The sequence below is a fragment of the Macrobrachium nipponense genome, chromosome 1, assembly GCF_015104395.2.
Source record: "Macrobrachium nipponense isolate FS-2020 chromosome 1, ASM1510439v2, whole genome shotgun sequence".
NCBI lineage: Eukaryota > Metazoa > Arthropoda > Malacostraca > Decapoda > Palaemonidae > Macrobrachium > Macrobrachium nipponense.
The window spans coordinates 28,319,254-28,336,064 of record NC_087200.1 but is presented as its reverse complement, the minus strand read 5'-3'; the positions used below and the strand labels follow the sequence as shown (position 1 = coordinate 28,336,064).

The following is a 16,811-nucleotide window of genomic DNA, read 5'->3' as shown; positions in this document are numbered from 1 at the left end:
AATTGAAAGGTATAAATGAGAACTAGGCACAGGACAGAAATCGATGGAGACGACTCATTCGCAATGGCGACCCATATAAAATGGGTTTAAGCTAGGAAGAAGAAATTGTGAACAGCTTTTCTCTTTAATGATCACGAATTTTCAACGAAAAGGACAAAGCAATTTTCCGAGATTCTTTTATTTATATGTTAGTAAAAGAATACTGTCGATTTTCTTTCTTCCTTGTTAATGGACCATAAGCACCATAATATTCTTAACATCCTCTGCTACTGATCAGTGTTCCTTACGTGCTACAAAAAATCGCCATGTCAAATTGGATGAACTGCATTTGATAAAAATTCGATGCCAGGTATATCATACGACTAAAGCACGATTTGTCAGTACTATTCTCAGTATTATTTTCGAAGTCATTTGTACACAGAGGCACACGAAACTTATTTCAGATATCTAGAAATCACATGGCAGTTGCTGCCCTTCGGAATGATGTCGTTTGTTCCTCCACAACTCGTGTAGGGGAAATAGTAAACCTGGTTATCTAAAGCACTTCCATAATGCGATGTTGAATGCCTGTTGGGTGTTGGAACGAAATATACACTGATTTGCGTGACGGGTTTGACCTACACCCTTGTGACCTACGCCCTGTAGTACCACGTGAACACAACAGACTCAAAAAAATATGTCGTAAAAACATTAATCAAGTTTTGCTTTTAGTGTTCGAAAACTGGATATCAGTTCAAGCAATTCCATCACCTTGCGTTCGTAAAGGTTGAGTTGGGACGAACGCTACGAACACTCTATACCACAGCAAAATTCGGACTGCCGTTAAATTCGCTTTCAAACCTCAGTATAAACGTCAACACAGAATGCTGGCATTATCCTATGGCCTTGCCCCTTCCGGTATCAAATGAGTGTCCTCTCTCTCTCTCTCTCTCTCTCTCTGGATTGTATGAGGGCTCATTGTACGCTGTAAACAATGGGCTGGACCCCCGTTTAATCGCACATAAGAAAGGCTACAAAAAACGTAGGTCAGACAATGAATATAAATTTCGTGTCGGTGTGCATTCTCTCATCGTCAGTGCTCGGAAGATCAAATCCTGGAGAGAGAGAGAGAGAGAGAGAGAGAGAGAGAGAGAGAGAGAGATGCACCCCAAAAGCTCTTCCAGTGTCCAGGAGATGCCTGGATCATGGATGATCCAGCGCCATTAAGAACGGATGACCGCGTGAAACTTGACGCGATTTTTGAATATATTTCCTAAGCAGATCATTCGCATACGAAATATATCATTACGTAGAGAATAGTATATTTAAGCTCGAAAAAGGAAAATATTCCTGAAACGACCAATAACCTTTTATGTAATTTCGTTAACGTAGCGTTTTATTTGAGACTTTTCACTGAATGAGCCCTTATGGGGATAGTGCGGATAGTGTGCGGTGCACTGTAGGCATTCCTTAAGGTTCTTTGCAGCGTCCCTCAAGCACCTAGCAGCAACCCCTTTCATTCCTTTTACTGTACCTCCGTTCAAATTCTCATTCTTCCAACTTACTTTTCACCCTCTCCTAACAATTATTTCAACATTGTTTTCAGCGCTGAATGACTTCATAGGTTCCAGCGCTTGGCCTTTGACCTAAATTTAATATTCCAGTTCCAGTTCACCTAATGAGTGTTCATTAAAAACGCTGTATAGTAATTATACCGAAGACTGTGTTCCTGTCTAAATCGAAATTTCAGTGTCTACTTTGAATATTATACTAGCTGTTTCCACGGCATTTAATTTATACAGTCTTATCTATTCTTCTTCTTATCTATTCTTATCTATTTTTCATCAGCGCACATACAGGCAGGCATCTGTTGAGGGTATAAAAGTAAGTGAACTGAGATACGTATGTACAGGTATTCTTAACAGGCAGGGCGTTAAAACAACAAACAAAAAAACAAACACTCGGTGGGTCCAACGTAAAAACAACAAACAAAAAAACAAACAATCGGTGGGTCAAAACTAAAAACAACAAACAAACAAACAAACAATCGGTGGGTAGTTCGTAGGCAAGGATTATTGGCCGTAGGCTGGTGACGAAATCTGTCCCTGAGTTTTTCATATCATTATCGATAAATCAATTCAGAATTACAATTAATACTTACAAGGAACAAGCCTTCGTCAATTCAGAATTAAAATGGAAGGTTGCATGGAACAAACACAAAATGTGATTAGCGTAGGAATTTCATGCTATTATAAAAGGAAAAGTGAACGTTGAATTGAGAGCGCGCTGGGAGACCGCAAACCGCCGCCAAGGCTGAACGCGCAAAAGGTCAGGTGTCCTTTATTCAGACCTTTCCCAAGGTCTGATCTCTGCTTGCTTGTTAAGACACTCGCCATCAGTTAGATTTTCGTATTTATTTTTTTGTATCCTTTTAATAAATAGAAACAAAGTTAGCGAGAACCATAACCTTCATTGGGCCAGGTGTAAAGGTAAAGCACTCGTCAGAATGCAGGAAACGCTAAGGAATGTGGAGAATTCCGAAGTCCGCAGGGAAGAATTTAAGGGAGAGTATGCAGATTGCATATCTTTTTATTTTTTCTATTATTTTGAACCTATATATAATCCGAGAAGGGAAGGGGGAAATCGCTATATGTGATTTATATTTTATCTCTAATATCTGAGGAATAAATTCATACCGTATGATTTACATATTAATTTCATAATTTGTTATATATATTTTCGTTTCAATATTTGAAAATTGATGAATTCAAACCACAGATGCCGTAATTTGTAATCCAGATAATTTATATGTAATATGCATTTTGACATTTGATAAATGGTGATTTCAAAGGAATGGTCAATTCGAGGTCAATTTCAATAATATCGCGAAGACGAAACAAATACAGTAGTAATAGTAGTAGGGATATGTCTTTGAAACGGCTCCCCACATCAGCGTTTAGCTGAAGACGACATTATCTCTGTAACGGCACACCACGCGAGAAGGCCGTTTTCTTTCTTCTCTCAGCATCTTGCCTCCAGAGTTGGCGACCAGACGCCGATTTTAATCTTTCTGGTGCAAGACTGAGGTCGCAGAGGTTCCTTACGGTGACATCGCCCGATCATGTGACTTTGAATCTGCCATTCAATGTTGTGACAAAGTTTGGCGGCAAATGTTGACAGATGCCAGAAAGCTTTCTCAAGCGTACATCGGACGAATACACTCATGAATAAATCGTATAAATAACAGTCGTGATAATGAAGAGTTGGTATACACATTACTCGTATACTCTGGAGTCTTAAAAAGATTAGAGGGCTCATTTAAAATTGAAATGTTAAAGATACAGTTTCACCTGTGGAACACCTGGGGCCTCCACTTTATGCAGTTATGTAAAGTTAATGGAAATTAATTTGGAAACGTTAAGCAGCGCATCAGCACTCAATTTACATACTTACGAAGCTACATAAGTATATGCAAACGCACCGCAACCCATTTATATAACATACTAAGTGTATATGATATATATATATTATATATATATATATATAATATTATATATATTATATATATAATATATTATATATATATATATATATATATATATATATATATGTATACTATTATATATATAATAATATATGTATTAATATATAATATATATATATATATATATATATATATATATATACGTATATATATACTATTTCAGCAGCAGCCGTCTGAGCGCCAGAATGAATCCCATCTCTCTCTCTCTCTCTCTCTCTCTCTCTCTCTCTCTCTCTCTCTCTCTCTCGTGAGGTTCCCATATTGTTTGGAAGGCTCTCTCTCTTGTCGAAACCCGCAGTTGGGGAGTCATCAAGTAGTTCGTTATAATTTCAGCACAAAAACCAGCGTTTGATGTTTTTAATGAATGGTTAGTCGCTAATACTGAAATTTTAAAAGAAACTTAAAGAGTTTCTGTCTAGTCAGTCGTTGACCGTGATTTGTAACGATAGAATTTCACTGCTAAATCCAGTATTTTGTTAACCATGCTAACCTTGTTTGTCTTTTTTTGTGAAATGGATTAAAAAAATAAATACGAAAATCTGACTTATGGTGAGCATCTTAACACGCAAGCAGATGATGGATACATATTATATAGGTTTGATAAAGAAAGCAAGCAAGACAAGCAAATGTGAAGTTCTGGAGATGTCGTGAAGACGGTAGATGTGCTAGAATTCATACATACATTAGAAGAAGCAGTGGCGGTAGAGGTCGAAAGGGCGAAAAAATCTACTCGTTAAAGAGCTGAGAACCGTTACGAAGCACCAAGTACTCTAATCCACCCATCTCTAACTGCTATTGGCCAGCTGCCTAATAGATAAGTGATGCGTAAAGTTATTCGGCGGAATAGGACTTTTCTCTACGGTAAAAATGATACTATAGCTCTTTCGTTTGTCCCAGTTAATGACCTAGACAGTCAGGTGGATGCTCCACCATTGCACTTAGTACGTGAAGAGCTATAGTAGATTCACATCAAGCGTGCATTTGATGTAAAGGCCAGTCCCTTACGACGCTCTTGATTGGCTGTCGATAAGCCAATCACAGGGTTGGAAACTCTCAGTCTCGAGATAGAGTTCACATGGGTAGGATCTATGTTCCACCGGTCCTGAAGGATGCTCCAGCCCTGTGGTTGGCTTAACGACAGCCAATCAGGAGCGTCGTAAGGGACTTGCTTAGACATCAAATGCACGCTTGATGTGAATCTACTATAGTCCCGCTTTTGAATTGGTTTGTAGACAACCACATTGGTAGTCCGCACCGAAGAGGATTAGGAGAAGAGTACCATTGTTTCCCTCGGATATTTGTAACATGTTTCAACGAACGCTTCAAGGAGAAGATCGGGTAATTCTATAGGCGGGAACTCCGTAGGGACTGCAAGGAACGTTCCCACGAATTCGAAGGCCATTAGGGATTGGGGCGTCAAATGTACTATTTCCCCATGTTTAGTATTAGCCCCTGGGGGTTAATTACAGTCGACCCCCCAAAAATAACGGCAAATTCTTAATAAGCAACCCAAATACTATAGGAAACAGTAATTTTCAAAGAAATGTCCGATGCGGAGTTATTACCCAGATCTACCAATAACCACACTGAAGCGGCGATCAGACAGAGGGCTGCGTGCAGAGCTATGAATGTTGCATCCAATAATTTGGTATTTCATTGATACGCTGAAACGAGTCCAAAAACGACGTGATGAATATTTCGAAAAACATACAGCTGGTCATGAGCCACAACAAAATCTACTGAAATACAAAAAGACAGACGAAAGAATATTAGAAATTGCATCAGCTTATGGCAACAAAAATGAGGTCGAGTATTTGCAAGCTGTTGCGCATAACTTGTTAATTAATCGAAGTTTCCTGAATTTTGTATTTTGGACTACTTTTAATGCCTTTAGCTATTCATACATTAGAATCTAATTTAAATCAGTTAAATTTTGATTCTCAAAATGTTTCGTTTAGATAAATGTATTTGTGTCAGAATCAGTATGTGCCCAGTTTTAATTGATATAATATTTTGATTCCCGGAATGATTATGCAAAACCTTTTTTTTCGTTTATGAAATGATCACTATCATAATTAAAGCAGTTATGTCTGTTTTTTTATGCCTTTGGCGTTGAAATGGCTGTCGCTGAAATTTTTGACGCTGAAAGGGTCGCGCTGAAGTGTCGTCGCTAAACTGGGGCTACCTCAGATCAGATCAGGACCCACTTAACAAGAACAATCAGCATATCATTGACAATTTATTAGCTGCTCTTCGGGATCACCCATATCCCATCTTTTCTGGCTAAAGAGTCAAATAAAAAGCCCTAATTAAAACTCACAATAGAATTTACAAAATTAAAATGTTTTGTAGACTGAAAAATGACCATGCCAATGCAAGAAATAGATTACCTTCAACAGTTAAGTCCAGAGGATGAAAGCTCTAGACGAGTAAACAGGTTTAGGAAATAAACAAGAATGTGGGGAGGGTACTGGCCTATACCGGGGGGTTAGATGTTAAATGGTTGTTAAATGATGGAACGACTTTCTTGATAGCCAAAGATTCTAAAATATTAAGGTCACTATTTCACGACGCAGAAGAGCGCCACCTTAATATTTTAGAACCTTTGTTTGTTTGTTTGTATGGTGTTTTTACGTTGCATGGAACCAGTGGTTATTCAGCAACGGAACCAACGACTTTTACGTGACTTCCGAACCACGTCGAGAGTGAACTTCTATCACCAGAAATACACAGCTCTCACTCCTCCTCAATGGAATGGCCGAGAATCGAACCTGCGACCACCGAGGTAGGACGTAGACACCATACCAACCACGCCACTGAGGCGCTATTTGGAACCTTTGGCTATCAACGACAAGGTTCCATCACTTAACAACCAGTTAACTTCTAACTCCCTGTATGTAGCCTAGTACCCCCCGCTCCCCCTCCCCCATTCTTGTTTACTTCTTAACCTTGCTTACTCATCTTGAACTTTCATCCTCAGGACTTCACTGCTGAAGGTCCTCTATTTCTTATATAGTCCTTGTCATTTTGCAGTCTTTAAAGCATTTTAATTTTGTAAACTCTATTGAAAGTTTTAATTTGTGTTTATACTGTTTATTTTTGTGTCTTTTTAGCCAGAAAAGATGGGATATGGGTGATCCCGAAGCGCGGCTGATAAATTGTAAATGATAAGCTGACTGTTCCTACTATCCATGCATCCTACTGTGAGATTGTTTTGGCTTAGCCGCCCCTTATATAAGAATGAATATATATATATATATATATATATATATATATAAATATATATATATAATATATATATATATATATATATATATATATATATATATATATATATATATTACATCATTCGTCTAACAGTGTGAAGCTGTAGGGAAAGCACAACGCGACAGATACCTATACCATATTCATGCGATCATCTGCTGAGACCATGGTTGAACCCAATGCAGAAAACTTCTTCGACAATATTTGCTGCGTCATACTGGAACCTGAATCATTTCCTATAGATCTAGTATATGCATTACCATGCTTTCTGCGTATGAAGGGCTTCTCTTTCCCATTCATCTCTCCTACGCTGTCCTCTCATCCTTCATCCAAACTCCCCGAGTTATTATTCTCTCTTTTCATTCTCATCCATTTCTTCATCTCCGCATCTCTTTTCAGCCTTTCTATTTGTTTTTGCTGCAGCTCTTCTGTTTCAACGTTTTCCGTCTCACTTGGACTCGGCATCAGATGTTCACCTCCATAGATATATAAAAATTATATATATATATGTATATATATATATTGATATAAATGTATATGTGTGTCAAGTTGACGAGTTCCCGTGGTCAGGCGTGGTAGTGACAAGCGTATACAAACAAGTGCAAAGCATTCGAGAAGTGAAGTGGGCATTGTGGCTATTACAATTACATATGTATCTGGTAAAAAGTAACCAGATACACACACAATATATATTATATATATATATATATATATCTATATCATATAGAATATATTATATATAATATATATATACATATATAAAATATCATATAAATTTAAATTACATACATATAATAATATATCTATCTTATATATATATATTTTATATATATATATAATATATAATATATATATATATATAAATGAAAACGTGATGCATCAAATATGTCGAAGGACGGGCAGTGATATACCCGTATGCGAAGTATATATATGTGTATATACATATATATATATATATATATATATATATATATATATATATATATATATATATATATAGCGACCAACCACGTTAACAGAAGCCGGCCAAAAGCTTTAAGTTTGTGTAATTCTTCACAAGTCTTCGTATAGTACAAGTATATCGCTGGGGAAGCTTCAACATACTTACATTTGTATATGATTAAGTATGTGTGTACATAGAGACGTAGAGCAAGTAATAAAGTTTGTGACTTGCCAGAGCACCACGTTTAAAATGGCAGCTGTGCTCCATTAACCGCATTAGATGAAATTAATTATTTCGCTAATCGAGTTTTATAGAGACGCACGCTTTGCTCCGAACCGTCACTGTGTATACAACGGCACTCCTCTTATTTACTGGAAAGAAGATTGTTTATAGTCGGTTTAGTAGCAGAGCTCCGCTGCTAACTACTCGAAGTCGCGAACCTTATTTCGTTTCTTTCTACAGAGATTTGGTTTTATGATTCCTATAATCCTTTTTTTTTTCTTTTTTTACTGTCCTCATAACATTTCTTTATGCAATCACTTTTAAAATAAGTAATCACTTGGGATCCTGTCGAGCCAAAGAAGTTGTGAAAAATCCAAAGAGTTTGCAGTCAACTCCGAAAGTTGTAAAAGACGAGGGTGTGTGAAAAAGAGGGGTTAAAGCCCCTTAGAAATGCATCTCGAATTTCGTATTGGGACTAAAACCCTCTTGGTCGGGAGAGGAGTCTATGGTGAAAATTTGGTAGCCCTAGCTTTCATAGTCTAGGCATTTGTAACGAACAGACAGACAGAAACTAACTTTTATATTATGCTAGCTGGTTACCTACTAGATTGGTTTGTGTAACCCTGAGGCAATTTTGGGAGTCCGGGCTCCCGGGGGTCTCCGGACTCCCGAACGTAGGTCTCGACCTTCCCGGGGTGGACACCCATCTCCGTTCCGAATCTCAGTCCCGTCAGACCGACGGCCCGGGCGCCCATACCAATCATACATACATACATACACACATTGCCAAATATATAATAGACAGATGTAAGTATTTATATACTTGTATATATATAATGAAATTAACATTTCCCTATAGATATGCTTATCAAAAGCTTATTACTTTGATGTTCCACCAAATGATAGGTAACTGATAAAAAGAGAGAGAGAGAAAAAAAAAACATAAAAACAAAGGACCACTATTATTACTAACTGACCAACTCGGCGTTGCCGGAGGAAAACTGTAGAACTCAATGAAGCTTCCCTGCACCAACTTGTGCTGACTGTCCCTTTGATCCAGAAATTACTGTACTGACCTGCCCTGGGTAACTGAATGGCAACCTATACATTTTCTCTCTCTCTCTCTCTCTCTCTACCCTCCTTCTCTCACTTCCTCTCCCTCTCAATCTCTCTCTCTCACACCCTGCCCAACCCCAACCCCCTTTGGTGCCATAGATATGTCTTACCCTCACAGTATTTGATAGTAAGTCATATTTAGTACGTATACCGAAAATCGAAAGTCATATTTATTTACTACGTATACCGAAAATTAGGAATGATAAATTCGCAATATTATTAAATCTACAGACTGAACCAGCACCGTTTCGGGGATAGCGCCCCGCCCCCTCCGGCGTCTTTAGTGCCTTTTTTGCTTGAAACCACATTATAAACCCTCTTAGGGATCCCCACTATAACCCTGCCAAGTTTCATGCCCATCGGGCCATTTGGCCGTGACTGAATGACAGACGGGCGGACAGACATTATAGTAAGATTGTTACGCCAATCCCAGTACCCATTACCCGGGAATGTACAAGAGATGACGAATGCTTGATCACCTGTGCATTCCTGGCTGATTAGTACTGAACTGGTATAAAAGCAATAATGTTCTCTCTCTCTCTCTCTCTCTCTCTCTCTCTCTCTCTCTCTCTCTCTCTCTCTAGTGATTGTTGGGAAATTTGAGATGCTACAGTGATCATTATCTTCTATTTTTGTCCAGAGCTACCTTGTGTTAGGGAAGAACTTAATACTGATAATATATATATTATATATATATATATATATATATATTATATATATGTGTAGTGGTGTGTGTGTAAACTATATAAACATATATTTATGTATATATATGTATACTATATTTATATATATATATATATATATATATATATATATATGTATATGTGTGTGTGTGTGTGTGTGTATGTATGTGTGTGTGTGTGTGTTAGTGGGTATGATTGCATATACATACAGACATATACCAAGATATAAAATAACTAAAGAATTAAAATAAAACAAAAATGAGTAAAAATTGGGATGAGAAATCGGTATAGAATGACTAACAGCATGATCCAGAAATCTACATCTTACTAGCATATCTAATAGCTTAAGAGTCCCTTTCGACTGCAAACCCTTTCCTTCCCGTTCAGTTAAAATAATAGTTTTCTCTTATTTCTTCTTGAATTTGTGATTGCCTTCTACGCTTTCTGGTTAGTTCACTTAAAACTCGGCCACAGGCTTTAATTTCATTGCGTGTTTTAGCATCTTTTAAGCCAATATGCCAGAAAAGGGTACACGAAACGTGATTATTTTTCATAGCTTCAAGTCAGTGGTTCCCAAACTGGGGTCTACGGACCCCTGATGGTCCAGAAGGCCCTTGGGGGTCCGCGACATAATGAAAAGATGAATATTTTTTTAAAACCAGAAAAAAATATATATGCTAAAAAAATATACATCACTGATTATCATCCTAATGTCGGTGTTACCGACACTTCGGTGTGCAAGCAGATTATACTCATATACTTACTTTGTGCAGAAATATGCAAATATTAAATGCACTACGTTGTACTGGGTATCCCAGTATGGTAAAGATAACTTTTGATTGGTTGGAGTCCTCGGCTTGGACTCATCATATTTGGGGGTCGTTGGTATGATCAAGTTTAGGAACCACAGCTTCGAGTCGACGTCGTTTGTGTATGAGCCAGTTTCTGGGACTCAGAATCTAGATAGAGTTAATTAGGTTGTACCATTCTCTGGGAATAAAAATGAGTTAATTATGTTGTGTCTGTTTCTAGGAATGAAATTCTGGAAAATAGTTGATTAAGTTATCGCAGTGTCTGGGACTCGGGCTCTTTAATAAGTTCATTAGGTTATGTCAGTTTCTGGGTCTCATAAGAATCTGGAATGAGTTCAGTATGCTGTGTCAGTGTTTGGGATTCAGAATCTGGAATGAGTTAATTATGTTGTGTCAGTTTGTGGGACTCATAATCTGATCTGGAATGAGTCCTTTATGCTGTGTCAGTGTTTGGAATGCAGAATCTGGAATGAGTTCATTATATTGTATTAGTTTTTGGGGTTCTGAATCTGGAATGAATTAACATTTAAGAGCATCGAAAGATCATCGCTTTTTTATTTGAAAATTAATAGCAATATTATAAGACCTCTCTAATCTATCCCAGTGCAAATCTGTTTCCATTTACATGCAAATTCATCCTGAAATGCGTGTTGAGAAGTGAAAGAAATATTTCATGTTAAACTGGAATATTTCTCTGCACGAGTCAATTTTTACGTTCCATGACGTTCCATGTCAGTAGATATTTCTCTTTCACACTGACCTCTGAACCAAAAGTCTTGCAAAGTTTTATTGTTTTAAAGAAAATCGTTCGAAAAAGAATTTGTTTTCGCTCGCGGACTTTCTTTAAATGCTGTGCCTTCTAATACTTTAAGCTTAGTTCCATTTTACAAACTAGCAAACTTATATACAGATATTATATATGATAAATTAGTAAAGTAACTAAGTCTACGGGCATAACCAGCCCCGTTTCAGGGAATCCCTTCTCGCCCCCAACTCCTTTGGATAGCGGGGGCATGGGGTGGGGGGAGTGGGGGCGAAGCGGGCTGGCGAAGTAGGATGAAATCCCATTATAAACCATCTTAGGGGTCACCACTATAACCCTGCCAATTTTCATGCCCATAGGACCAGCCGTTTGGCCGTGATTGAATGACAGACGGACTGTCAGACACAACGCCCATTATATTAAGAGTATACAGTTTAAGTTCTAATGGCTCATTATTAACACAATATTTAAGTTCTTGGCAATTACCTGAATTGCTATATCTGAAATGATTTCTGGATAACTGCTCTACAGTAAGAATCCGTGATGCCTGAACGGTCAGGTCTCAGTCAGAGTTTTTTGAGATTTGACTTCACTAATACCTCAGGCCATAATTGCTTTTTGTCTTCTATACTGACGACTTAGACCAGAGACCTTCATGCCTTGTGCCCCAATGAATCCCAGATGCATTTGTTTTGACATTTTTCGTATTGTTTCCGTACAGTTAGTTTGTATGGCATCTGATGTCATTTCACATGGCTGCTCTTAGGATGAATTCTGCATCATAGCTCAGGGATGCTGGTAATAAGGACTCTGTGCGAATGGTTTGATATATTTTACATTTCCGTAATCGACGCGATCTCTTTAGCAATAGTTCAGGTCTTTAGTTGATGAAGAATCTTTAATGTTTTCATACCAGAAGCCTGTGCCTACGACTGTTTTGGGTTCTTCTTCAAATGGTTCAGTTTAGTTACTGTACTGACATTTTACACTTAACTTCAAACTTTTTAATATATGACACTGGTAGCACCGAGGACAGAAGTGAATTTATAGTTGGAAACGTGAAGAATTTACCTGGGCAATTAAATTTGGGGTTATGTAGGAGAGGAAACCAATTTAGGTAACAAGTGTGATGAAAGAGGGTAACGTTTTGCAGTACATCGGCTCTTAATGGCAAGGCTAATATAATTTTCAATGAATAGAAAATTATAATGAATAGAAAATTATAGGTTTTGACGTTTACTCAATGACTAAATACACTTTCACGCTTGGCCACATATTTTGTTCATAGACATTAACATATTTTCATATATTGAGATGACACACACATTTATTCAATTCCTCCCATAGAGTCAAGTGTTAACTATCTATCTATCTACTTATTTTCTTACATAGCTTAAAGGCGACGTTCTGGGTATTTTCATACAAATCTTGGACCTCATATTTGGTAAGCGATAGTCTCAAACATCGGAAGAAATAAGACGCGAACTAAAATGTTGTTAAAAGTGTCTTTTAACATTTGCCTGAATATTTCATACCTTAAACCAAATGAGATAATCAGTCATAGTCAAGTCTAGAAGGGAAATTAAATGCTGCTGAATAATATTAAATACCCTAATGCGTAAAATAAAAACAAAAAAAACTATGAAGTCTCCACGTTTAAAAGTATGGCCTAAACATGTGTACGTATGTGTGAGGTCCACATATACACACGTGTTTAATATATGCTTCACCGACGTCTAAAAGCTATTGGCGGTGTATAAGTAGCGTTTTCAATAGTCACAAGTGTTCTTGTTTGACTTTTTGTGGCTATATACATGAAATTTCATGGCAAATATTAGATAATTTTCCTTATATACGTATATGTGTGCTAGTGTGTATGTTATTTACCGGTGTGTGTGTGTGTGTACATGTGTATTAAAAAGATATTTTTGTTATATTTTTTAGGAGATAGATACACTAGAGAGACAGTGATAGTCTATTGCAAGAAGGCAAGAGCATATTTTTGGGCAGTTGTGGTCTTCCATGAAAGTATTTGAACTTTAAACGTATCTTTGTTCCAGAGAAAGAAAGAACACTCATTGGATATTTTAAGAGAAGCACGATCATCTCTTAACAGATTTTAAAAGAATGTCTCCCTTGTTGAAAACTTGAATGGTATTACATTTTGATCCCGCACTCTCTAATGAGAGAGAGAGAGAGAGAGAGAGAGAGAGAGAGAGAGAGAGAGAGAGAGAGAGAGAGAGAGAGAGAGAGAGAGAATTTTAAATGAGGAGGATTTGATTGCCAATTCAGATTAGATTAGGAAAAAATCGACACTCTAGACTAGGGGTTCTCAAACTTTTTAACTCCTCGACCCCTTTATGAAGTTTCAAATTTTCTATCGACCCCCTAGACTAGCATTTAATATTTGAAAAAAAAAAAAAACAATGTCAGAATCAATTAGAGTAGTATTAGTTTAGTACTTGGCATTCAGTATGATAAAAAAGTAGCACCTAGTAAGAAAATATATGTTTGGAACTTTAGATGTACGAGTATATGTAAGTTAATTCTCTGACACGTTGGTTATTCATCGACCCCCTGACTATTCAAAGACCCCTTGGATGACTATTGACCCTTGGGGGTCGATATCGGCCACTTTGAGAACCCCTGCTCTAGAGTCTGGAATGAGTTAATGAGGTTGTGACAGTTTCTGGGACTCAGAGTCTGGAATGAGTTAGTTATATTGTACCAGTTTCTGGGACTCAGAGTCTAGAATGAGTTAATTAGGTTGTGTCAGTTTCTGGGACTGAGAACCTAGAATGAGTTAATCATATTGTACCAGTTTCTGGGACTCAGAGTCTAGAATGAGTTAATTAGGTTGTGTCAGTTTCTGGGACTGAGAACCTAGAATGAGTTAATCATATTGTACCAGTTTCTGGGACTCAGAGTCTAGAATGAGTTAATTATATTGTACCAGTTTCTGGGACTCAGAGTCTAGAATGAGTTAATTATATTGTACCAGTTTCTGGGACTCAGAGTCTAGAATGAGTTAATTATATTGTCTGTTTCTGGGACTCGTAATCTGGAGTAAGTTAATTAGGTTGTGTCAGAAGTTTTACGTTGTTCGATAAAGCCGTAACAACGAGGTATGAGTACTCCAGATCATGAGTCGCAGAAACAGACAATATAATTAACTCATTTTAGACTCTGAGTCCCAGAAACTAATACCAGATTATGAGTCCCAGAAACAGACACAATATAATTAACTCATTTTAGACTCTGAGTCCCAGAAACTAATACCAGATTATGAGTCCCAGAAACTGACACAGTCTAATTAACTCATTCCAGATTGTGAGTCCCAGAAACTTATATATTAGAAGATTGGGGGACATTTCACAATTGCATTTCCACATTCAGTTCATCCTGTTCAAGATTCGAGGTGTTTCGTTTTCTGACTGATACCTTATATATAGTTTAAAACGTGGATGCCAAGTTGTTAACAAATATTTCAAATAGGGACATGATAACTTGGAATAGGCCTAATATTCCAGGCACTTCAGCCTTTTGTTTTTTATGCTTTTAGTTTGCTTGCTTTTTTGTCTGTTTGTTTGTTTGTCTTGTTCAAATCTTGTAACTTAATTTTCGACCTGTTCCCTTCGTCCGATGGACTTGAAATTTTGCATGCTTACTCAATCCCGGTGACAATACAACCTTACACGATCAGTAGGCCAGCAGTGACCTCTAGTGACCCTATAGTGACCTCTCCCAGTATCTCAGGATTTGTATGAAACTCCTCTTCCGCTATCAATACTTCTGCCACCGGTTCCATGCAAAGTAAAAACACCATACAAACAAACAAACAAACAAACAAACAAATAAACAATCAAACAATACTTCTGCCATATGTCTTACTTTCTTAATGAAAATACTGCCATGCACTCACTGGTTTACTGTGTACTGTGTTATGTCCATAAAATTCTCACAGTTGCATCAATCAATTTTGCCTTTATACAACATAGTAATTATTTCTTCGGAACCTTTCCCTCATCCAGACATACCTTACAAACATTTGTTTGTTTGTTTGCATGGTGTTTTTACGTTGCATGGAACCACTGGTTATTCAGCAACGGTACCAACGGCTTTACGTGACTTCCGAACCACATCGAGAGTGAACTTCTATCACCAGAAATACACATCTCTGACGCCTCAGTGGAATGCCCGAGAATCGAACTCGCGGCCACCGAGGTGGTAGTCCAAGACCAATCCGACCATGCCACTGAGGCGCTTTACAAACATTTAGTCATCCACTGAACCACGCGATAACCACCATACCACAGCATTTCAGTTGTAATCCCATCAACTCCTGGCGTCTCTCCATTCTTCAACTTCATAATTATCCTCATCACGTTCCCAAGAGTCACTTCCATGTGCATTTTGGGATTTATAGTTTATATTTGCCATTTCTGCTCTTGTGTCATTTAGTTCTCTTCCCTTTTGTAGTCCATATTATTCATTAATTCTTCAAATTACGTACTTTGTCAACTTAGGACTGAATTGTTTTCAGTCATTTGCATCCTTTATTTTGAAATATATTTTTTCGTCAACTATTCTCTTTTTATTACTCTTATTACTCTTCGTTATTTCTCACTTTCGTCTTGACTACCCTGTTCATCCTCCCGTATACCTTTACATTATAGTCTATTTTGCCTTACAGTTGCATCCTCAGGTAGTGTAATTTTTCCTTCAGTTTTTTATATAAGAAAAAGACTAGCGTAAACATGTATACTTTGCTCATCACATACCTTCCTAAATTTATAAGATAAACATTAGAGGAAGAGATGATTTGCATAACTTACCTAGAATCCTAGAAACTGTTGTAGATCGATGTCTTTGTTTTTCGAAATTTCAACTCTTGTTAAGAAGTTCATTCGTACCGCTGAGCCCTCCAAAAGATCAAACTATCTCAGATGACAGAAGAATCTCCTGAGGACGTTATGTGCATGGCGTCGGAAACTTTTCTCTTAGCAGATCCTGACAAACTCTTTCTGCAAAACTTATTCTGCTGACATGCTTCCTTTCGCTTTATCAGGATGACGAGAATAAGGATATTGAATCAGATAAGCTCTGTATCAAGTTTCAAAATCACTCTTCAAAGTTGCTGGGTCTCATTCCAGTTGCAAAATGCTCTTCAAAGTTACGGTACCTGCAAATCAAGTTGCGAAGTCACTCTTCAAAGTAACCGGGTATAAAACAATTATTTGCAAAAACACTTTTCAAACTAATTGGATCTAATTCAATCTGCAAAAAACTCTTCAACGCTATAAAATCTGATTCAGGTACCAAAATCCCTATTCAAAGTTACAAGACTTAAATCAATTTGCAAAATCACTCTTCAAAATTACTGGAGATTTAAGATAACGAACACATATCCGCTAGTGCCGAAACGCTTAACCAGGAATTAAAATAAAAATGAAAATCTCCAGCCGTTGATTAAGTCAAGGGATAC

General features: G+C 37.4%; 1 protein-coding gene across 4 annotated transcripts in view; it reads right to left on the bottom strand.

Moving 5' to 3' along the window:
- Positions 1-16,811, bottom strand: part of LOC135219180 (carbohydrate sulfotransferase 1-like) — a 22,343-nt gene that overhangs the window by 5,316 nt on the left and 216 nt on the right. Inside the window, exon 2 of one of the 4 annotated variants that reach the window (XM_064255722.1) lies at positions 16,162-16,508. The gene's annotated coding sequence lies outside the window, so the exon portion shown is untranslated. Of the gene's footprint in view, positions 1-16,161 lie in introns of all 4 variants that reach the window. The other 3 variants (XM_064255721.1, XM_064255719.1, XM_064255720.1) reach the window with 3 other exon arrangements.